The sequence below is a fragment of the Osmia bicornis genome, chromosome 3 (assembly GCF_907164935.1).
Source record: "Osmia bicornis bicornis chromosome 3, iOsmBic2.1, whole genome shotgun sequence".
Classification (NCBI taxonomy): Eukaryota; Metazoa; Arthropoda; class Insecta; order Hymenoptera; family Megachilidae; genus Osmia; species Osmia bicornis.
This window is the reverse complement of record NC_060218.1, coordinates 5,802,728-5,828,349: the sequence shown is the minus strand read 5'-3', so window position 1 is coordinate 5,828,349 and position 25,622 is coordinate 5,802,728. Positions and strand designations below refer to the sequence as shown.

The 25,622-nt window shown below is 37.0% G+C and overlaps 1 long non-coding RNA gene across 2 annotated transcripts in view; it reads left to right on the top strand.

The window, feature by feature from the left end:
• Positions 1 to 25,622, top strand: part of LOC114872308 — a 157,868-nt gene that overhangs the window by 55,803 nt on the left and 76,443 nt on the right. The window contains exons 1-2 of one of the 2 annotated variants that reach the window (XR_006829259.1): positions 6,679 to 6,934; positions 7,980 to 8,031. This is a non-coding gene — a long non-coding RNA (uncharacterized LOC114872308). Of the gene's footprint in view, positions 1 to 6,678; positions 6,935 to 7,979; positions 8,032 to 25,622 lie in introns of those variants that run through there. The other variant, XR_006829260.1, reaches the window with a different exon arrangement.

Genomic DNA, 25,622 nt, shown 5'->3' with positions numbered 1-25,622 from the left:
AATGCACCCTTAAAAAGGATTATAGCATTTTACATTATATGTGACATAAAAAGTTCAGCTGATATGAAACATAAGCTACATAAAACTATATAAATAAATGCAATTTCAGTTGAATTTTACATATAACAAATTACAGTAATTTTGTTCTCCGACGCCTGTAAATGTAAATATGACTTTGGAATCTCCAAATCTTTAGGGATGTTATGAGACAAAGATTTAAGTAATCCTGGGTTCTTTAACATGTCCCATTAAATCCTTTAGGGTTCCTCCATACGAGTCACGTTTCACAAACGTAATTACGTTTCTCTGGCAAAGTCCGCGTCTCGCTATCAGCAAAGAAAATTACACAAAATTTCCTGGAACACGTAAACGAATCGTTGTATTCGTGCTTTACGACAGGCTCATGAATATTTTATACGTCCCATTATTTACGAACATTGAATATTAAACAAGATATTATATCTGTACCAAAAACCATGCACGAATGTCCAGCGGCCATAATTTCACTCATTACTATTGATAGAAGATCTTGCAATTATGGTTCCATTTTCCCAGTTAATTGTATACAATAATACATGTAATTGTTTGCTTCCTGCCACGATAGGGAATATATCGAAATTAATAACGAAACGATACAGCACAACGAGTGATTGAAATTTCCAATCATTTGCTAATTTAATAATTTCGTATTCGATTTGATTAAATGATAGGTCCAAGGAAATCAAATATTTTGCGAAATAGCATTTCAGAAACAACAGAACAATCAATTTTTATATATAACTCTCGGATGGCGGACCATGAAGAGAGTCATGATTTTAATTTAATTTCGTATGGCAAATACTCAAATACAGAGAAGTTCTATAGCTACTCGGGGATAGTTTCAACCCTTGGATTGTAATTAAATTTTTTTAGAATTATTTTATTTTATTTTTTCTTTTTTTAGAAAAATTTCTAATGTTCTTTAAGTAATTGAGCTCAGCAAACCCCAGCTTTAATTTTTCTAAGACCAAAGTTCATTGGACTTACCTTGACCGAGCAAGTTTTAAAATGAAATTTAAACTTCAAACCAAAGATCCAGTTCCAGCGACCAAGGGTTAATCGAAACTTGCAAGGTAGTTCAATATTCGCGGCGAAACTTTTTTAACGATGTGTCTCCGGATTTGAAAAGACACGAAACTCAAACAACAAAAGTTCACCGTGAAAACAAGGGGGGGAAAGCAGTGTTTCAGAATGTTCGAAAGTTGCGCGGTAGACGGATACGGGTTCTTTATGCATGCTTTATCGGACAAAGACGTACGAGGAAAACGGAGAGTGCAGGAAACTTGTATTCTATCCAAGGTAACCTGAGTGCATGCACGAAAGATACGACTTAGAGGTTCGAACACAAAAAAGCTGATTCTCTGAAACCATTTCTCTAGGTAATTTTATACGTCGAATCGATTGTGTACACGACGTATACGAGGTTTCAGAGATTACGGAACTATGAATCGATTGGAAAAAGGATTGAATTTTTCACCATAGTAAACTAAGTAACGTTGTAAAAAGAATCGATACGAAGGATCGTTTTAAAAATGCTCTTTTATGGTTAGAAAGTATATTCTATGAGAGTGAAATCCGTGGTATACACTCGCGATCAAATCAGACTTCCATAGGAAAAATTTTGATATAAGAAAAGCAGGAATTTTCAAAATTCAAATTTTGACCATAATAATTATAAAAATTATTTAAAAATAAAATATATAATAAAATTTTTAATACTGAAACGTGCGAATCGCAAAGTAAATGTTAATTCAAATTTTCCCGCGTAAACGTTTATACACAAGTGGTGGGAGGATACAGACCTATATAGTGGGGGGGCCCCTTTCGGCTACATTGTCATTTTCCCCGGGGAAGTCTACGGGGAAGGGTGAATCTACGCGGAAAGCGAACCATCACCATTTTCCCCGTGGAAACCTGATTTGATCGCGAATGTATACATATACATTGTACACTGGTAGCGTGTAGAGTAGTTTATTGGACCTGCTTTTCGAAAATAATAGCTACCTTGGGCAATTTGGAAATTTCGATTTTCCTCGGGATATATTTTCTGGGTTTTGTATACACGTTGACGTTTAACAAGAAGAGTACTTACATGTACTGAAATGAAATGTTTTTATTAAGAAATGAAATACTTTTTAATTTTGTAATTTTTGAAATAGTAATTGAACTAATTTGTAATTTTTCAAACAGTAATTGCATTAATTTGTACCTTTATAATTTTTGAAAAAGGAATTGAATTAATTTGTAATTTTTCAAAAAGCATCTTAATTGCTTTAATAAATCTCTTGTAGTTGAAGTATTTCTTTATCGAAAACACAAGAATGTTGAGAATTTCAGATATCTCAGTGTTACGCACGAATTTGTCCACTAATTGGTACTATTTGTTTCTCTGTTAATAAAGACATTCCGGAACATCGTAGACAATAGAAGTGTACTTACGAGTTCCACAGAAAGAAAGATTATACAACAGAGTTTCTCGAAGTAGAAATAAAGGTAGAAGTTTAACAAGCAATTAAAAAAAAGATGTTTTAACTTGTGACTTCTACTTGTAATCGTGCTCTAAATCTGCGATGGTTAATACTTGTACACTCCTTTTAGTTTTGAACAAAGATAACGTAGTTCAGTGTTAAATCTATTTTAAATGAATGTGAATAGCAAGAAAGAAGAAGGTTATTAGAATTTCTATTCATTCGTAATCTTTTAGTTAAAGTTTACTTTATTTTTACAGACTATTCAGGAATATTTCTCTTACATGTGGTTTCAGATTCTACCATTGATTAGATAGAGCTTAGGGTTGGCCTGGCCCCTTCTACGTTCTAAAATTTTAGCATTCAAAAATTTCAGATTTCCTATATTTTAAAATTTCAAAATTCTAAAATTCTAAAATTCCAGAATTCCAAAATTTCAAAAGTTCTAAGGGACCTGGCCCACTCCAGAAGAAGGTTCAAGTTACCCTATGTTTTTACGAAAAAAGAAACTTGGCACAACTATAATTTTATTTGAACCATTGAAAAAGAGAAAGGTTATCAAACGTTCCATTATAATAAAAAGCTCATAATCTGTTAAAACTTAGTATGTATATTTTTGAAGTTTCTCATTATCCTTCATCCGTTCTGAATAATGAGTCTCCATTCACAAATGTCTCTCTGAATCTGTGTTTTAGCATCCACAGGAAAGCGTGTATTTATCTGTAATACCCGTGAAGCATTTTCTCCCCGTCCAACGCATAAAATGAAATAATCGTAGACCCAATGGTCTGGCGAATAATAAAATAATCCAAGCAACAAACGCTGATCGTTATTTGCATCGGTATCGAGGGGCGGGAGGGAGACGGAGGGTACACGGTATGGAACAATGCAAAAGGAAAACACAATGGCACCAGAGAATGGTGGAAATGCATTTTCTCCTTGTAGATGCTCGACAACGGTGTCCTACGGCGCTCGAGAGCTTTTAGAGAGATATACGCTCGTAGCTAATTCCCGGGACGATCCTTTCTAACCTACCGGCTGAATTCTCGCGGAAAATTCAATGCTACGTCTATGAAATTTTCGAAAGGAAATCTGCAGGAAGAGGGGGGCTGGATTTATCGGGCACCGATTAATGGAGCCTTTAACGCGCGATCTTAAGCATCGTTAGAGATTTTGGAATTGTAAGGAATGAAATTGAACAATGAAGATCTTATTATGGAGTTTTAAAATAATTCTAGTTTTTGGATAAATATTTTGGTACAAAACGTTAGTGGTATTATGATGCTGCTCATTTTCAAGGATAGGTTTTTTCGTGGTACCCTCTTTAAAAAATAAAATTGCGCTGATAATATCAATGAATTTGTAGGTTTTCTATAGCATAATGAATTTGTAAAATTAATTACCATTTGGGAGTAAAGAAGATAATTTATAATGGATACTATTCAGCTCTGAATTTGTTGGTTCATTGTTTGTCCCAACAAAGAATCAGCCATGAAACATTTTCATTAAGCTTCAACCTTGAAATTGATGTGCCATAAGTGCCATTTCGTGATACTGTTATGTCACGAAATAATGTCAGACACTCTACGTCTTCCAAGCACTTTCACAGTTCATCAAATTGAAATTACTCGGTAGTACCACTGTCTTCTCATTAACTGTTGAAATAGGTTGGCAGATTTTCTGTAATCTTGAGCTTCGAATTATCTCTTCACGATTCGCCGATCAAAGGTGAAGCATGGCGCACACATGACCCGGAATTTCCTGAGACTGGAGCGAATGTAAACGGAAGGGAACCCTTCTTACTGGAAATACTGGTCTGCAATGGGAGATACGGTCTTGATCCTTCTCGTTGTGTACACCACGAAATTTGCCAACCACCTGTAATGGTGGTAAGCCATAAGAACCGCAGACACCTACAATTATGATGTTCATTTTCGACCAACACACCGTGCCAAAATCAAACTGACCAATATATATCTTTTGTACTTCCATCTATTGATTTTCTATCGGTTAATTCTCTTCACCATAGTACAATAAAAATATCACGAAGTTTATAGAAATTAATACAAGTGTAATTTTCATGCATTTGAATGAAATTTGAAGTTGAAGGATCAAGAGATACTCTTCCTTATAATTTCAATTTTTAAGTGTAATTTCAGAAGTGCAATTAATTGCGATTTAACACACTTCATAGAAAGAATATGGTATGTAGTATACCAATTTCAAACACAATGCCGAATCGAATCTCGGTTATCAAAGCAACTCGCCCATACTCGTCGAACTTTTTCTGAACTGGTCTGATTGTATCGGGCTCCCCCAGTGCTTTCATCTCTTGGATACCTGCCTGAGCCCGGTTCAATTTTACCCGACCCGACCCGACCCGACCTGAGCCTGAAATTTTGGGTACCCTTACACCTCCGGTAGGTCTTAGATTTAATATTATAATCCAATGGATGTCTGTGTTTGACAACCCTTGATAAAGTCCTGACCAGACTTTATCGAGCAAATCTTCTGCCTCAAGAATTAATTACTTGCTGTGTCATCGGTTTTGTTCCCTTTTGTCTGCCTGTTTCTTTGGACAGTATTGTTTTGGTACGTTCCATTTATTCTCGATGTGGAAAAATGAAATAAACCGACGCTATTGAAAGCGTTGTCAAATGTTGATTGAATGGTCCAGGGGTTGGAAGCTGGATCTTTTTTTTAATCAAAATGTGGATAAAAAAAATGTATTATATTACTGAAAACCATCACTATTGATTCGGAAAAGTATAAATGGTAATTTGTTTAAAATATTGAATGATGAATGTATGGAATGATAAATGGATCAGTAGCACCTCAAATAAATTTTGACTTTAACCACCCTAACAATGAGATAAGCCCTAAATATATGAAATAACATTCTTGAAATTTTGGAATAAGTTGAGTGGTTAAAGTTTCATGTAGAAATATTTTACATGAAATTGTAACCTGAATTCCATTCCATTTCATTCCATTCAAGAGGTGTTGTAGCCTCGAGCCTTGCAGTCGGAAACAAAAAGCATTGTTCTAAGCTTTCCATTTATTAAGTCAAAAAATATTGAATGAGATTTTTTAAAACATTAATTAATTTTATTTAGAATAAATTCCAATTGTTGAACCTAGTTTCTAAAATAATTAAAATCGATCACCACGCTATTCGGAAAGTTTCCATCTAACCATCGAATTCGATGTAGAGTTCGGTGACACTAATTGCAAGGAATGTGTTGCAGTCTAAGACGTTTAATGTTGTATCCGTCGTCTGGATACTCTTACGAGTTACACGACCCCAAGCAAAGTAGATTTTACCTTCGCAAAGTTAAACGCGTAAATTGAAATCGTTTGGCTTTGAAACACCGTATGTATTCCGTGAATATTATTTTGTTAGCTGATGTGGAAACGACGGTTTTTATTAAACCGATGGAATCCTTGGAAAAATTGTATCGAAGAGAAGGTTACGATTGAACAAGCCTTCCTTGAAAACCGAGAAAACTATTAATTTAAGTGATTGATTTGATCGGGAAATCGATAACAAGGTGGTGAGCAGAAGTTCCGCGGAACTTTGTTGATTCCTGAAATAAACCTCTAACTATGGAGCCCGGGAATTCTCCTGTCGATCATTGTTCATTGTTTATTGATCGTCCCTGGAAATTGTTCTCGTGGCTTTCGACGATTAAAATTAATTGCTCATGCCCCTGGAAAAGGGGACAAAGCAGCAAGGGGGAACGAAATATGTTCACCTTTCTACTATTTGACAATCGTGGAATGTTTATATTTTATTAATTGAAATATTCTAATATAATATAAAGGATAATAATATTTCTAAGAATTGCAAATAATTTTTTTTATTTTGAACATAATTTGGATCATCTATGTTGTAAAGTGTTTTCATTTATTTTAAAAATGAAAATTATTTTATTAAGTATTTGGAGTTACTTATATAAATAATATTTAAGATTCTCCTAAATTATCAACATTTATCGTCTCCTGTAGTGTAATCCCTGTTCAAAAACAAAACAGATCTCGGAATTAAAGCCATTGGAACACGGACAGGTTCTTACATGTTTGTGTAAACATCGGGCAATTGACTTGCTATACACGATCCGTGTAAACATCCTTGTAACGTGACCCCCAGTCAGTATCCATCAACGCGCCATACATGTTTCACACCGCTTCCAAATCGAAACTGTCTAACTAATTGCGAAGCAATCCTTGTCGCGAGGACATTTGTCAAATCAGTCTATCGCGTTCTTTCTATAGAACATCAGGTGTTTCGTTCGATTAGCAGGTGTGAATTAATTGAAGTTTGTTATGGAATCAAAGTGAACAGTGTCACAAAAAGTGATGAATTCTTTGTGTATTTTTGTGTACTTGAAGTGAGATTGGTGCTTGTTATTACAGAAATTACGAAGGTGAGTTTTATAATAATTATTTCATCAGATTGTACCCTAGAAAATTTGCATTATTTTATATTTTCAATATTAAAATAATGCCTTTTTGTAAAAATAAACTTCATCTAATTAAAATGTACACCATTAGAATTGGTGGTTTGCTCCCACTATGATGTTACATTATAAATTCTATTTTTTTTAAATTTAGGATTTCTTAAAATATGACATAATTAACTATGTTAAAAATAAGGCTTATAATTTTAATTCGACCAAAATAAATTATTCTTCGTAATTCCTCAAAATTATTTAACATGAATGACTTTTCTAAAATTGTGCTTCATGTGTGAACATGGTCGTACGAATTTTAGCTAAAGGCAGTTTATTTCATTGCTGTCTCGAAATTCGGTATGATTCTCTAGAAATCGCTTTCAGTAATGCATTTAACGATCGCATTGCGTGCAACGCTTCATTCACTATTATGCTCGGTGTTGCCCGATTATACGTTGATAACGCCATACGGCAAACTGTGTCAGTGTTAATGCATCTCCATTAAGCTTCAAACCGACTGAATTAACTATTTAAATCGACGTAACTGTGAAAAGATTCGTTCTTTTTCATGAACACAAAGAAGAATTATACTTTCGTTCGTTATACAGGTAGATAGGTTGCCGAGTGCACCACAATAAACCTTTCTTTCTCGTGTTTATACTTTTAGATAGTAATGTTTCATGTAAATTTTATATACTGCAAAAAGGTTCGTAAAGTACGTACGAGAGCTTTTCTTCCAGTTTCGTGCTCAAGATATGAAGATTACTTTACTTCCTTCGAGCAGTTTACTTTTCTTTACTGAATATAATTAAAAGATTCCAATGTTGCTTTTGGAAGATTTAATTTTTCAGTATACTGGGTCCTGAATGTTTATTAATTATGAATTTCTCTACTTTTTAATTTATAAATTGGTAGAGTAAATATGTATTTCTTGAAAGAAAAAAAAATATTGTAGGTACAATAGTGTACAAATTATATAAACGAGGATGATTCCATAGAACGGTTTGTATTTTTTCAGATGGATGATCCACTTTCGATAGCAATGGGCAAACATATGCTGTTCAACAAGGGTGAGTGAATTAATCAATCTTCTTATTATTTTAAATATTATTTTCCCGAAACTATTTTGTCAGATATTTTTATCGCGGAAAATAGGTGAAAATATTTTCGAATAATCCTGAAAATTGATGTGGAAATTTAATCTCCACTTTCCTGACAATATATTGCACGCGATTTCCTTTTATTACATTCGATGCGTATTTGTGATTTCATGATTGCACTCGAACGTGTAATTTTAAGTTTCACGATTGTTCACCGAACTTTCTCATTATCGACTCGCTATTCATTATTTCGCTCGTTACGTTTCGTTGTCGAAGTTGCGCGATGCAGCTGCTTTGATTAAACGTCAAATTACCTTGATTGCGACATAAATTGGAACATTAGAATCGTCGATTAATCAGGATGCCGAGGCCGGCACGATTCTCATCGTCTCTCTACTACTGAACTTTGATTTTCTACCTGCTATATTAAACAGCACATTCCAGAGAATGTCTTCTAATTTAACAATGAAACTCCTTTTTTAAACATGTTCATATTCGTTTATTATAGACAGATTACATTTATTTAGTAATTTCTTATTTACATCTTTATGTAAAGAGTTAAATTGTTGAAACACTGTGCTGATAGTGTAGCAAAATCAAAGTTAATTTCATAATTTATTTTTAAAAGTAGTATTAAAGATAAATTAATTTATTTTTTAAGTTAAATCATCAGTTAAGTATTTAAGTATTTCTTAATTAATATATAATATCTATAGTTTATTAAATTTAGAAATTTATTAATTAAAAAAAGGAAAATAATGCATTTTTATTTTATTTTTTGTTTAAATGGTATCAGTTCGCTTTTGGCTCAATATTGATATCACCTATGAGAAATATTATCCCATCCCAAGAGATTATTCCGAAATGATCAATTTATATAAATCATATTTCAATTTGTCCCATATTCAACGTTATCTAATTTCTAACACACATTGACCCAATGAGGAGATCTCTAAAAATCAATAGAACGCGTCGATCTATTGCCTTTAACCTGCTATTAAAGTCGAGCATGATTTCCATTTCGATGCAAATCGCGTAATTACAGCGGATGATGAATGACGACGACGGTATCGAATTGCGTTCGAAACCGCTTAATTTTCAAAAGAAGCTATAACGAGCCTCGATTCGCTTCAACACACTTTGAGAGACAGTTTTTTAATTTATTCCTGCGTGCCTCCTCGAGTCGAGCTGAACTCAGCTTCTTCACCTTTAAGTTTTCCATTAATCTTCCCTCGCCGTTTCATCATCCTCGATCCACCACTGATCCACATACATATTTCCTGGTTAGGTCGATGGGTTTTCTTTTCCCATGTACTGTTTCGTTTTACAAACCTTCATCTTGTTTTCGCACTGATATACAGTGATGGATTAATCAATTAATGGCAATAAGTAGTCATTTAGCAAATTAACATTTTTGTTAACAGCATCCAATTTTATCTGTATTCTCAGTTGGCAATTTTATAAATTTTTCAAAATTTTTTGAAATTATCATTTTAGAAAATTAAGCCAATTTTCAAATTCCTACAAACCTCATTTCATTTTCCATAATATTTAATTATAATTTGAAACACATAGGGTTTTCAATATTTTCCAAATTTCTTTAAATTGATTTCATCTTCCACCACGAACACACATTACAGAGATAAGTTCATGAATTAATAATTCTCCCATGGAATAATTGCTCTTTACTTCTATTAAAATTCTTAAAACTCCCCAATTATATCTTATCCGTTCTAAACGTTTGATCGTCTCTGTCGAATAAAACAACAAGCGAAACTGAAAACACCAACAGCTGACGACATTGTGCTCGGTCATTTGTTGCAAGCTCACGTAGAATTTCGAATTGGAAGTTCAAAGTCTGTGCACGATCTCTGAGAAAGGGGGAGGGAAATGGAAAACAATGAAAAAGAAGAAGAGACGGTAGAGTAGGTGCGCGATAGGTGAAATTTGCCGGCCAGCATAATCCGAGAACGTTTCGATCCAGTGAATTTCAATCCTCCGCTTTTATCAGCGCGTTTCACGTACGATGCAAGGGTAATCCGACGACCACCTGTGTACGTTGCCGGTGTATGCACCAGCGGGTCATCCGATGTCGACTTCCGATACGGACTGTCAAAACAGGCCCGTGCGCTTCGGGGCTTCGTCGAGCTCCAATTACGGCTAATCAGTTTCGTCGATGACATATCTTTGAACGTGTCCCTGGTTTTAATCAGAAGCGTGTTTCGTCCTCGATTAACCCTTCGAAGGTGAGCCATGAAAGGTGACGGTTGGGTCATTTCTGACCTATGCTTCGATTCCGTGGCGGACTTAAAGAGGGTCGTTCATGATCCATTAGAATCTGTCCCGTCGAGCAATATCAGAATTAATATAAAAGAATCGATAATCTTGTGTGCCCCAAAGTAAAGTACAACCTTAATTTTAGTAAATTTTAATACCTTTCTCACTGCTTTTTAATCTCCCAATAATTATATTCAAATTCATATAGCTAAAATGAAATACATCTTTGTGGTTGAATTTAAATAATTCAACTTTAGTTATGCAAGAATTAATGTATCGAATAGAACCGACTCGCTGAATCTGTCCAATTCAAAGCGATCGAAAGCTTTCTGAATACGCGCTCCTCGATCGTCTAATTCGGTAATAATTGTCTCTGGTGTTCGACATGGATTTCCCATGCAAATGAACCGTTTCTCGATGGTCATTTTGAGGGCCACTTTGCGGTACAAGCGTTCACGAGTTTGTTATAAACCCATCGTATTGTTTGCGTAGGGTCTGATTTTAGGGGTAGGTTTGATTATCTGAATAACGATTATGGTGGGATTTCTGTGAAATTGTAGTTAACACTTCTGGTGTATATATTGCTGACTAGAAATTATCTTAGACAATCATTAATGAGAATAATTAATAATTGATCAATTTTTATGTTAATTTTTCGATCACGTTATACTTGAAATATAGATTACTAATAATTAAAAAACTAATTTTTCCTGTTTTGAATTATTGGTGTAATTTTTATTAACATTTAGAATTTCACTTTTTGTTTTATTTTACAATTTTTTGATTCGTAGGACTAATCAGGATATTCTTGCATTTAAAAATTATACATTTAACTTTAGATTAATATCCTTCCATAAGTTTTGTAAGTTTGAGTCACAATTGATCCAAGCTTCGTTGTTGAAGTGTTAATGAAAACACACTCTCACTGTCTAACATGAACTTTAGTATCTCCGTGATGGTACAGCTGAAGTTTCATCAGGGAATCGATTATATCGACCAATATTATCCGATGCAATTCGGCTCGAACATTCCTGGACAAATATCTCCGTCCATCCTCATGGACGGTGCCAAATGAAACGCGAAATCGTGGTGATTGAGGCATCGATTAATCAAACGTAGTCAAGAAAAGTACCCTGTTAGTTGATACGGTTAAACCTTGGGGTAGTTAATCGAACGCGTCAATGCTTGGTAGGGTGATTTCGTGGCCGCATAAACAAGAGCTTTCTCACCCTCGTTCGAGCATACGCGAGCACGACATCGAAAGCCAGACTCGAGTGGCAGACGTGGAAACTTTGTTAAGGTTAAAATCACGATAAACTTTTCGTTAACGTGAAACTCCATCGGGGGCTGTTTCGATATTAAATTACGTTGGTTACGTTGCGTTCGTTTTGTCGATGTTAAATTTCTCGTCCAGATCCCGTCGACGTAAATACACGTTTAATATCTAAGCTTTGCATTTCAAATCGCTAGTTGTTGCACCCTTTTCTCCATAAGAAATAAAACAATTCAAATAAATGTAAAGATAATTTTCTAAGGCAAAGTTTATACAACTCACGAAGGGCTTCCGAAGGTTAAACAATAAACAATTTGATAACGTTGAAAAGAGAAGAAGCTCAAGTTAAATTTCCTTATTGTTCTCTCGAAAGCAACCCTCTGAAGAAAGTGGATGCAATCGAAAGATCCAACTTTCTTCGGAGACTCGGCAACTGCTGGCAACTCGTATAAATTCTGATGCCTCCCTCAAATGGTCCGAACTATTCTTCGAGCTTTTACCATCGAATTCTTTCTCTCTCCGTCCCAAGATTACTCTCATTTCTGTCGTTGTTTCCCGACACGGCTCGACGTTCGTTGCGGCAACGAAACGAAAGGTTGCGTCGAAATATTACGAGGAATATCGTACGAGTTGGAGAGTCTGTCGTGGAACTTACCAGGCCACGTTTCCTACGCTCGCGGGTCGATCGATTTTTCTTATGGGGGTTGATTCACGTGTTCGCCCTAACGACGCAGGGCGGGAATCCACGACGTTTAAAGCCGAACAACGGTGTAATCCAAAACGGGGTTGTGCCGTGATCACAGAGCGGACTGAAATTCTCTCACAATCGGGGCCCTTTTTTTTTCGACCGTGCGATACCTGGGTACCTGTTGGATTTACACCTGAACAACGTTGTTTCACTGGCACTGAGCTACTGCCACCGTGGCAACACTTCACTGAGAAACTGTCGACAACCGAGCTTTTATTTCACTGAAACACACTTGACTTATTCGGGCTGAACGATATTACATCCACTTCGGAGAATGCGACGGAAAAGGCTTTCACTTGCTTCCACGATGAACGCCAACACGCGTTACACCTTTTCACGAAATCCCTGTCATCGATCGGCCGCTAATTAGCCGGTCGGTTCAGCGAGCTCGTTACCTATAAATACACCGGTTAATTAATCGCCGTGTCTCGCGGATCCGTCCATTCATCTCCCGTCGTTTATTCCTCGGTTCGATCGACGTTTCGAGCCAAGCTGAACGACGTTTTCCACGATAGAGACGTGTACCGCGGGAACAGACGGAAAGCGCACCGCTCGTTCACTCCGACGAGAACGAGCCACGTGACAATGTTTTTCCGCCGATCGGATGCGGAAGAAAACGATGGACGAGATGGAAGTAGGTTCCCGACGCTCGGACGTTCCCTGTGGACATTTACCTTGCACCGCCCAAGCCGAGATTCACTTTAGACCTAGCTCTCGTCGGCCAACACCTCCCTCGTCCCGTTTACACCCCACTCCGAAGGTCCGCGCCCGTAGCAACCCCTAGAACGATGCCAGCCGGCGTCCTCCTCGACGTGTCCTTAAACCAGCGTCGATCGACGCTGCCACATGGACGCCTAACCTCGAATTTCGACGCCAACTACCGTGTTGCTCCGTGTCACGTCACCGCGCTCCGCCACGTGTTCCGACAGAACACACCCACACAGACACACTTCCGCGCACGTTCCTTAAAGATTTCTTATCGGTCGCGGAACGTGCTTGATCCGCGTACACGCGTCACTTTCGTCCGAGTTTCGTACTGGACACCCAACAGCCAGAGCACGATACTCCACTTTAGGATGGGAGAACTTTGGAATGCAATCGGCCACCGGTACAGACGCGATAACACGGAAAATCGGTTTCGATAGTAGAGTTCGCGAAGCGGGCCCCCTAGCGAACTCGACGCATCGTCGCTCGTTCCGGAACGAACGACGCCCTGTTGTCGTCGCGGCACGGGGTGAACGCACGACTTTGCGGATGACGATCCGCGCCCTCCACCACCCAGAAACTACCTTCCGTCGCTACCACCGCCACCGCTACCACCACCACCATCCCCATCCTCCTCCTCGCCCACCTCCACCGCTTCCACCACCACCTCCACTTTTCTCCACCAACACCGACAGCGTATCCAACACTAGTATCGCCTGGATGTGCGCTACGAACATTACCAATAGCGAGATGCTCTCTGGGAAATCCTGTTCTACTAGTACTACCACTACCGTCGTCTACTACTAGCACGACCGTGACGCTAGTAGTCGATTGGCCCGTAGCAACACGGCTATCGTCATATTAATACTAATGTTGCGTGCTGGCGGTTACAAGGTAACAGAGTTGCCAGTTTATGTAGCGAAACGTTGTCTACAACTGGCCACGAGCCGGGTGGAATTTGTCACCCAGGGGAGTTAGGTGTTCTCGCTAGTTGACCAGCTGACGGATGGATCTGGATAAAAAATGATCGTTTCCTGAAATTTCGGTAGAAAATCGACGATCCCGGTGTTCGTCAACGTAGGAAGAAGCATTTTTCTACCGCGTTAGGTATCTGGTCTTAAACTCAACCACCCCTGTAGAATTGTGTACGAAAGTTCGCGCTCTATCGCCGGTGCACTCACCTACACCATGCCCGGTTTGAATGTGGTTAACACGCACACCGGTGGCCAACTTTCCGTACGCCCTTGCAACCGATATCGACACCTACAACCACGAGGATAGGACGAGACACAGACGAAGAGGTACCTCGTGGGTACACGATCGTATCCTGCCGCACGATTCTCAGCCAGTGGTTCTCCTCGCGCAGGTCAGAATCTCCGTGACGGTTGACACGAATAGAGGGAGAAGGTGAAGGTGGAGAGGGCGAATAGAGCCGTCCCTACCCCTCTCTATCTTTCTCGTCCTTAAGCAGTTCTGCTGGCGTGTTTACGGGGCGTCTCGACGCAGGCGCCACCACGGGGTTGGGTGGTCACGCTTGGAAATACCGACGTCGATCGAATCCCCAATTGGGTGGGAGATGTGGGCAGCCGAGGGACGGAGGGGGACGCGGGTGGCGCGACTCGAGGTTAGGGGAGAATTCTGAACCCTCCATACTGGCAGACCACCCTCCACGGGCTTCCGATAACAGCGCTGCCGTGGCTACGCGCGCGTCTTTGTGAATGGAGACAAAGCGGAGGCTGCCGATCCGTCGCCCGAGAAGGTCGACGTCTTTTCCAACGACTTGATCCGCGACTCGACGGTTTAATGACCATCGCTATGACCCAATTTCTGCCCGGTACGGTTAAGTGATTCATTCGTTAACCCCCTTCCGTCGCTCGGAATTGGTCATTTCAACGTGCAACATTGAATTCAGAAACGATCGGGTTTCTGGCTTCAATAGGATTTTGATTAATTTTTTTTTTCGACTCAATTTCCTTCCACGCAGGATGTATAGACGACTTATAGAATTCGTTCGGTGTGATCTGTTTTACTTTTTTGGAAGAGGCTGTATTGGCTTGTTACAGGTTCGGGTTGAAAGAACCTTGACGGATTGCTTTGGAAGCTTGTTTCAGTGAAACATGCATGGACGTAGGGTCAATTTTCAGGTATACAGACACTATTGATCGATGTTTTATCGCTGAAATTTTGTTGCACCTCATTATACTACCGATAGGAATTTTATTTCATTTTAACACCGTGCTGTTCCGTGCAACTAAAACCAAAGAACACAATAAGCCATAAAATCTTTTTTACTTAACATTTTGATTGACAATGTCATGTATTTATCTGACTGTAAAAAAATTAACGTAACTTCAGATAATTGTTGCTATAAAATACAGAAATTTTAAATATTCTTGAACGATCTTGAGAACAGAACATTATAATTAATTTTCTGGAGCGTTTAAAGTAAATAACTTCGTTAAAAATATTAAGAGTCCTTTATCCGGTTAATTTCTATCAACGTTAATGAATTGTATCGGTCTAATGGTATACTGAGCCTCATTAAATTGAGAATGTATGAAGGTGATATTCCCTTTAAGTGTTTATCCGCTTTAATGATAATTCCGAGCGTTGTATAGAATATCAGTGCATAGAATGCAGAGATAAGACACAATGGAGCTGGTTCGGCTTTTGTATAATGCATGTGAAAATAAAGGGGGTATCGCATTAATAGAGATAGTCTTCTCCTATCTTGTTAGCTATCTTTAAAGAAAAAAAAATATAATAAAATAGCAAAAAATAAATGATACAAATTTCTGTATATATATTTTTCACTGTACATGGTAGATTTAAACAAAGTTGCTTAAAAAAGAACAAAGGTAGTGTATTGTAACGTAAATCCAAAGTAAATACAGGATATTCCCAACTTTTACACTATTTCTATAAGATTAATAATCAGCTTAAAGCTGGCTTCAATTTCATAGTTTAAACAAAAATGAAAAAGAGGCCTAGGGGCAGCGAAAAAAATGAACATCGACAGATCGATGCAATAATAAAAAAAAAAAAGACGATACAACAGAATGACTTGTGACAGAACGAATCACGCTCTGAGATCGCGTTTCCCTTTGTTTATTCGTTGTTTGTTTATTCATTCAGTCGCTCTTTTCACGTTTGCCTTCTAATAGAAGAGCATTTCAGAGTGTGTCAGTGGAACGGGTCGATGCTCTGTCGGCCGGATCTGAATTGAATCCGTAGTTCGTAGCAATAATAAAACAAAAAAAAGGCAGTTTCATTTACTTGGCAACTCATACGACTAGCAGGAGAAATCATTTCAACCTGCATGCCAAGTTTCGCGTGTTTGGCCGAACCGTGGCCACGATCCATCATTTTCTGCGCCCTGGTTTATCTTTCCTCCAGCCCCATTATACCATCATGATCGAGTTCCTAACATATTTTCACGGGGATAAGAATGGTCCAGGCGATCGTCGAGCCCTTGAAAATGTTCGGCGTTTGATAACCGTATCTATCAAACCTTTATGTCAATAATATTCAGAATCTTTTTATTTTGGACGAATTTGGATCGTTTTATTAGTGGAAGGGTTAGATCTCGAGAATTCTATTTATTCTATGTATAATTTGAAATGTTATCACTAGAGGTGTGCGGATACCTGAATTCATTCATCATTTTTTTTTTTTTTTTTTTTTCATAAAGTAATATAATATTAGATGATGCATATAATTTGTACGTTATTTTATCATTTTTCTAAGTCGATTTTTATCTATGCAACTATTGCACTGTTTTGATTGAATATTATACAGGTTATTGATACAGCCTCGTTGCCACTACATGCCTGTCAATTAGAACACAATGAACTCGAGTAGAACACTTGCGTATAATAAATCATCGGTACTTGATCGCAGCATTCGCTGAAGCGTACCTCCATTAAAGTGCAATCAGCTGTGTACGGTGTGCAGAGCACTGAATAACTTACTTTGATTATAAATTGCATTGTCACCGATCGAAAAGTACAGAGTATAATTTAAATAACGTTTTAAATAAACGGGACATTATTTAATATTTAATAACATTTCCAAGCGGTTTGCTTCGTCAACAAATAGTCTCAGAAATGATAGTGATCTTACTATCACATTTCAGGCTCCATAAAAATGGAGCTCACCTCGAACACCATTGTCCTAAAATATCGCCCACGATCGCACTATCTGTCACCATAACATCATCGTCGAATTGATCGTCGTCACATCAAACTTGCCACAAGAACTTGCCGATCATGACCCTAAGGTAACAGATAGCGTCAAATAGGAACCAGTTATTGCTTCTCGATTTACCAACCCCTTCTAGATGACAAGTGCAGGAGGGTGACGATTCTGAATCGCCAGCTTCCACGTTGCCACGAGTGCAGCTCTTAGCTGGAGGGCTAAAAGGGCTAGGAATCCTTGAGTATCAGCACGAAGAAGGGGATATACACGGTGTCCCATAGCGCAGAGGATATAAATTGGAAGAATAGAGTGCAAATTTTTCACTCGATATTCGTGCCACTATACCTCTAGTCATGTTTATAAATATTGCTAATGGATGCATACGATGGATTGAATGTCCAAAGAAGTTTTTTAATTTAGAAATTGTTGAAAATAATGTCCATGTTGTATACAACATTTTTATGAACGTTTTTAAGTACAATATTTATTAATAATAATTTTTGTTTAATTATTTTGCACTCATTATCTTGCCACTATATCAATTCAATATTGATCTTCTTTATTTAAAAAGTTCCATACTTTTTCAAAAATAATGTTTATTTCAATTTCTAAAGGAAAATTTATCAATAATTCAAGTATCTAATATATTGTATGATAATCGCAAAATATTTTAAGATAATTTTATTTTACTTTTTTAATTTATTATTTCATACTTTTTTTATGTTTTGTTAAAGAGAATGTGAATTTTTGTAGTTGTTCAAGTAGTTAACTGACACCCAGTATAAATGTATATACATTGACTTGCCCTAGACCTTCGTCGTCGACGCTTTACTTAGCCTGAGCTTGCAATTCTGCTCTCCCATTACGAGACCTCGGATCACCTAGCCCTTCGGCTAGTTGAGCACCAGTGACCCACCCTTTTCCGCTTCCTCGAGTGTCTCTCCTCTTTCTTTCCTCTTGCCTTTCGAATGTACGATTCCTCCCTCGTATGCTCTCTCGTACGTCGCTCCCTCTTGCCGACACCCCTCTTTACACCCTACCGCGATAAGGGCTCGAACAATGTGGGTTATTACAGAGGGAACGAAGCGACCCTGAGCGACAACTGTTTTCCAAGCTATTCGCTGTTTCATGCAAACTTTGTCTTTTTCAGCTATTTCGTTTTTTGTCTTTGATTCTGAATTGATTTCCCTCTCGATTTGAAACAGCGAAATGGGTATCGATACCAATTGATTTGAACACTTTCAGTCAAGTGGAAATTTATACAACCTGGACTATTTGTTTTTTTCTAGAATAATTTAAATAATGCAAGTCATTTCTGGATTATATTATTTTTTGGATTAGATAGCAGAGTTTGATTTCTGTTTATATTGAAATTACAAAAAAAATTATAATTTCATATGGGAAATTGAAGATATCAAATTAATTTCTGTTGCTGGTAATGTTAAATTAGTTTTTATAATAATCTATTTTTGCCTAGTGAGAAAATTTCTTATTTAGATCCTAGATAGATATACAAATTAATTCGGTGCATTTAATATTGCCCTTTCTTAATTACTATTTTAAGTTTAAATATTTTCCTTTGCTTCTGTGTATTTGAAAAGTGGCACGAGAATATGATAACAATAAAATTCACTTCAATAATTGGCTTCTAACTTTTAAAAATAGAACTTTAATTAAAAATTAATTTGTACATCTAATGTTTTCTAGAAAAGTATGTATTTCCATAAAATCGTGCAGTCTTGTAATACAATGAAAAGATCCTTTGATAGAAATAATATTTGATAGACGGGAAGTAAGATATGTAAAATAGAGAGTGATAGGATGACAAGGTTATAAATTGAAACATGTTTCTCACGAGAATGAGGGCTTTAAATAACTATGATATCGTGAATCAGCTATAAAGTTTTCTAGCTAGTTGAACAGTGAATTGCTTCAGTGTATGCTCGAGCATCCCTTTCCATTTCTCTTTATCTTCCTCTATCCCGGCTGCTTTCGTGCGCCCGCTTATAGCATTTCCTTGTATTGCAGTTTGCACTCTTATATTGTACAGGACAATCGAGACGTTTCTTTGCTCGATTTAAAGTCGAAGATTCGATGGACTGGGATATTGTTTCAATTCCTATAAACGTTTCTTTTCGTTCTCGAAGAGACAGCTCTTCTCTCTTTGGGTTTTCCAATCGATTTACAATTAATTTATAGACACGCCACTCCTTTATATATTTTCACTTCTCATCGAAAATTATCTTTTCCTATTTCATACGTAGAGTTGAGACTCTAGTATTTTAGTGACATTTTAATTTTTACCATTTTTGCCATTTTTATTATTTTTGTTATTGATAAATTATTCAAATTTGAGCAATATTTGCGAAAACCGTGACGTAAATTTAATCGGGTTAATCGCAAGCAATCGTCACATCGAAGTAGGTAAAACAAGATCGATCGAAGAACAGCTAATAGGAATTCCAGGTAACAGGAATCTCAAATGAAACGAGGATTTGCATAAATCCAACATCCGTGACGATCGGACAGCGGAAAGTGTCTTGAAGTGTTAAATCCAGTGTCGATATTAATACGTTCGAAATCCGTATTGAAAAAGGGACCGACCTCGTTTCCGAGCCTTACAGAAATCATGACACAATGGGCTCGATCATGAGAATCTATCAGAATCTTTGTGAAATCAAGAGAAATTGTACGGCTTATAGGCAGAGAAAACTTATTAGGATAGCATTCTTTCATTTTAAGGATTTACTTAATATTTGTCATTCCTTAAAATCTTGCCTTTTTTTACTTTTACATTGATTTTAAAATGATGTGACACTTCGGTATATGGATTATTATTAACTTAAAAGAAAAAAAAGTATAATAATATTTATTTCAAGTTATTTTAGATTTTTTTATACCTTAACAAATTCTGCTACAATAATTATTTTAAATTACTTAAAATTTTAAAAAGAGAAATTACTCTTCCCTCTGCCATATCTCATTAGCCACCATAAACTATTCACTCCAAAACACAAAAACCGTCGAAAGAAACCTCCAAATTCACTGATCAATCGATCAATCAATCAATCAATCTCATTAGTTAAAATTACCCTGTCTCAAGCAACGAAGGAAAAACGAACTTGCACAGCTAGTAGGAACGGTTTCTCCTGAACCACCGTTACCGGAAGTGAATTTTCTGGATGGAAGCTCAGGGAAAGGGGTTAGCGAATACGTAGAGGATGTTTCGGGTGCGAAGCATCCCGAGTGTACTGTATCTGAGGAAAAAAAACGGGTTTCAGAAGGGGTAGCTTCGCGGAGAAAGGCGAGCCAACCCTCTCTAACCACCCCCGAGCGTTAAGTTCTCCTGCATTGCGGAGACTACGCGATACGACTCGGTGAAAACCCATCTTCTAATAAACTTGCCTCGCAAAACGACGAGAACGATGCAAAACGGGGATTCGTTGGCCCTCGTCTTCTTCCTTCTGCTTATGTTACACCCCGATCCCCTGGCTCGATGTGACTGTGTGCGAATCACCGACGTTCCCTCTCCACCAGTCGCGTGAAAGTCTAGGAAATTTTCCGAACAAAAGGAACTGGGAAAATGAAGTCGTTGGGATCGGTTTTATAGCGGACCTGTAAGAAGTTCGAAATTAGGAGAGAGCTCAGGTTGAAGCGATAACGCTGATAATACTGCAATGAGAAAGGATGCTGACTATTCAGAGATATGGCGTGTCGATTCAAAGGCTTTCTCCGAGGGGAACTTTGCTTTTCAACTTGGAAATGAAATAAATGCGTTTAATTTTTTTATTCGCTTTTCTGGGTGGACAGAAATTTATTGGACGTTGAATTGATGATCAGCAGACTACAGATTTGTTTCTTTCTTTGTATCATTGTAAATTTTTATTTCTAAGTCAATTTATAATTAAAATTAATTTCCTCTTAACAAAAGGTTTATCATTTTCGCTATTAATTTTCATAAAAATTAGTATCATACCAAACAAGAAATGATGTTACTGGCAATTTTCTCCTACTTTCATCAATTCCAAGCCTTTTCTACTGTTGCATTCTTAAGTTGCAATTACTCTCAGTGAATTAATCATCATAAACTTGCAATCTCCGTAAAGTACAGTTTAAATGTTCGCAGCAAACGAGTATACCATCAGAATGAATTAAATCCGCCTTGAAATCAACGAGCTAGTTAAGAACACTCCCTTCTCGTTTGCAGCCTTCGTTACCTCGCTACACCATTGCATTTTCCTCTTTGTCTGTGTGCACACACACACACATTTTTGCACATGTTTGAGGTTAGTGGGTGGTTTTCAACAATGTACTATTGCGTCTGTGTACGTTCACTTTCCCCGTTTTTCCACCGTATCCTGATGAAACTTTCTCTTGATCAGGATGTTAATGCAACTGGCTGAATATGCATCCCTCTACTTGACTAACGATTCAATTAAGACTGTTGTTTTGTTTGGCTCGATTTAATGTACCAGATAAGAGTGCAACGTGAAAAGATGTAAATTGTTTCTGAAATTTATACAGTTTTAACAATGCATTCTATTAAGTTTCTTTTTTTCTTTAATTTCGTTAGAAATTCTGTTGTATTATTGTTATGTAGTTTTAAGGATGCATTGCTGTTCTTGCTTGTTAAGAAATAGTTTTAAACAGAATTTCTCTTGATATTTGAACTACGTTTCAATGACAGACTTTTCGTCTAGACACAATCCATGAATTCCATCGTTCCCTCGTCTTGCTCGCCTAATCGCTTAATTACCGAATAATCACCGTGCCTGTGGGACGACAGCCATGCAGAAATTTCTGTATCGTGTCTAAACATTTGCTTTAGATGGAACGTCGCGTCGCACTGAATATCTTCCGGCCATGATAGTTCATTGCGAAATCTATAATACACATTCCTAAACAAAACCATTAATATAATTTTTATGATAGTGATACTAAATTTTATATTTGCATGGCCAATGCACTCTTGCCATCCATAACCTTCTAATTTGCATAATCTTCACATTTTTAAGATAAATTACACCTTTACACCATTGTATCCCTATCACCTTCTAGCTTATATAATTTATATAATTTATTTCATCTGATAACACTAATAAACTTAATCTGTATATAACACACCTCAGCCACCCCCTGCCCTTTTTTCTCCCATTATCCATTTTCATTTTACGATGCATTCGTTTTTGATCGCAGTCTCCCTAAATATGCACCCATTTATGATCCTCGTAAACTTTTACACCCTCCAGCATGGTCAGCTTCTCCCTAAAGCAACAAATTAGCCTTACCAACCCACGAAATAGTAGAGAGACAGAAATCGAGGGTAGCTGGTGTTTCTTTGGTTAGAAAGACGAGAAGGAGACTCGGAATGAAAGAAACTGGTGAAAACAGTGGGGAGGGCATGGTACAAGGGGTGAAAGGGGCGATGAGATACGCCATGGTTCTTTCTTTACGGACTCCCCGGAGCACCGTGTCCCTGGTGAAATACGGTACTCTGTCCAAGATACTTTCGAGATAATAATTATTCCCATGGAAGGTGGGGTGTTGCAGACCTTTATGAAGCAGGAATTCCTGTCATCTCGAGGAGTCTATTTAGAAAGGATCGTTTGGATGGTTTGGATGCTCCAAGTTTTGGCGTTGGTATTCGGTTTGTTCTATTCGGTGCTCGTTGTCGTGATGAATAGACTGCGGATGTTTATGCAGTTGCAAAATATTTTATCTTTCTCCAGATGATTTTATTATTATTCTAATTAGCATATTAAAAAATGTCTTTCATTTTCTTATCCTTATTATATAGATTACATATTTTTTATTTTTAGAGATATTGAAAAAATTTGAATAATTACTCAAATAATGAGTAATATTTTGGTATTCCTTTGTGTCATCAAATTTAAATTTTATATATTTTTATATGCAATAATTTAACAGTTGTTGACGCAGTATTTACACTTATAAATATTCATTCTCTTCAACATTGTATAGTAAGAGGATTGAATAAAATCGATCAAATAAACGATTGAAGAGAATCGAAGGGAACAGCGGCTAGAAAAAGCCAAATCGTGTTTCAGATCGAAACGAATAAAAGCGATGCTCATGGACACGAGCCCTAGCAATCTGTTCGGTGAGCTTAAGCCGCTTGTGTCTATTTGCCCGACGACGAGATTCGTTTGCGAAGAAGTCTTACAATCTCGCTTCGAGAGCTAAACTATCAACTTGTTTGAACGAAACGATTTGACTCGAGGCTGACAGAACTGTCCGTTGCATCGTATCCAGAGGCGTTCGCCACAGCTTTTAATCGGTGAACGAAACCGTCGAATGGAAACACTTACAAATTATAACACGTGTTTCATTGAACCATTTGAATATGAATTTTTCGTACCAATGTTATTTGCAACTTCAATAAATTTTTACAGATAACATAAGTATAGTCGAAAATTTGAATAGGTTTTTCTAAAATTCTAAAATTAAGAAATTGAAAAACTAGGAAAAGTTAATGAATTTGGAAATTAGAAACTAAAAGTGTAAGATCCTACACATATGTACCAGAAGGTTTCAAAAGGTTAATAGATCATTTCATTCTTTCAGAATCAGATCGTTTCAAAATAATTTAAAACAATTTGCAATTATTAATTTATGAATTTTTTTCCAAAATGAGATAAATCCAAGTACGGATTACAATTCAAATGCAACATTATTAAAGGAATAATACAAATAATAATATTTACAAATTGTTGCAAACTGAATGCAAATGTAAATTCAAATCATAAACAAAATTACATCTACCATCTGACACCTGTCATCGACAGCAGCATAATTACCTCCAAAATAAAACAGACATCCTGTAATATCTCCTAATAAACGTCATTTTCGCCTTAATTAAACATTTAATTGTAGCAATATTTCAATCGAAAACGCAGTGAACTCGACCTACATTTTAACTGGAACGGGTTTCTCCATACGACATGTGAAAAATCGACCTAGAGAAACGAAAAAAAAAGATTCCATCGCGCCAGTCCATACGTGTTTGCAAAAAAAAATAGAAAAAAAAAGCAAACGGACTACCGTTGTCGAATTTCGTTTCTCTTTTAGCGGTGTTTCCCTAGGAAAGAAAGGGGAAAAAATAAAAAAAAAGTAGGGAAACGTCGCTCGAGGATTCAAACGACGAAGCAAGTATCGCGCAGCAAAGCCTCGGCTGCAGACGTGAGCGACTCATTTTCGAAAGTGGTCCATTTTTTATTATTCCCTTTCCACCGGTCTGACTTGTGAAATGTCGTTCAGGAGCGTATCCTAGTGATGGAGAAATGTTTCCTCGAAACTCCTGGCCGCTTTCACATTTGAAATGACTGCATCGAATCACAGCAAAGACGATATGCTGCTTGCTTACCGTTCAACGGAGAGAATAAAGGAGGAATGGTATAAAGGAAGTGCATTTTAATTCGAGCAACAATCGGCCGGAGGTAATACACGTAATAAGGCGCGCGGTTCGAATCCGAATAGAAAAACGGAAATGCGTTATTTGCATATTCTCTCTTTTCACTTTGAAACGCACGGAAATTCGCTTTTTAATTGATGTTCTACTCCGCCGCAAGAAAACATCAAAGAGATTCAAAAAGCAAACGAAGAAATATGATACTTCGAGTAAATTAAACGGTACCTTTCTTCCTCTTTTTTTTTCATCGCTTTTGGATTGGATGAATTTTCATGAAAAATATCATGTTCAAAGTCATAAAGCAGATTGGTGAACATAAATTTAGTTTTTTGAAAGAGAACTAGTTTGAAATATGTGGAAAATATATGGAAAAATATACGGGTGTCTCTAATATTGCGCTCTTAATTAGTATTTCAAATTTGAATATTTTTTCGCGTTTCTAAAAAGCTAAAGTTAAATATATAATTTTCAAACGAGATAGTTTCATATAGTGGAAGAATAATTTCTAAGGTAACAGTGTAAAATTTAAAAAATGAAAATGATATGAAACACGGGATTAAATTAAAATTGGGGCTTTCTCCATGGTCCGCGCTCTGAGGATTGAGGGATACGTACAAACAAAGAGCAAATAAATTTACCAGAAACTTAATTAGTCGATAAAACGAAGGAAACAGAGATTACAAGTGTTTACTTTATAACATCAATTTTAATGTATTTCAAGTTATACAATTTTACGATTCACAAATAACTTGAACATTTTCGTCGAGTTGTGAATCGTTTATCCCACATGCTTTAAAACTATAGGCAAGTATTTTTTCAAAGCTGAGAGGAATCCTGCCTCGGCATCCTAAGAAACGAAAATAGCCTCTTATTAGTTTAATACAAGCCCTCCTAAGAAGGTACAAAATAATAATCAAAATATATCAAGATGA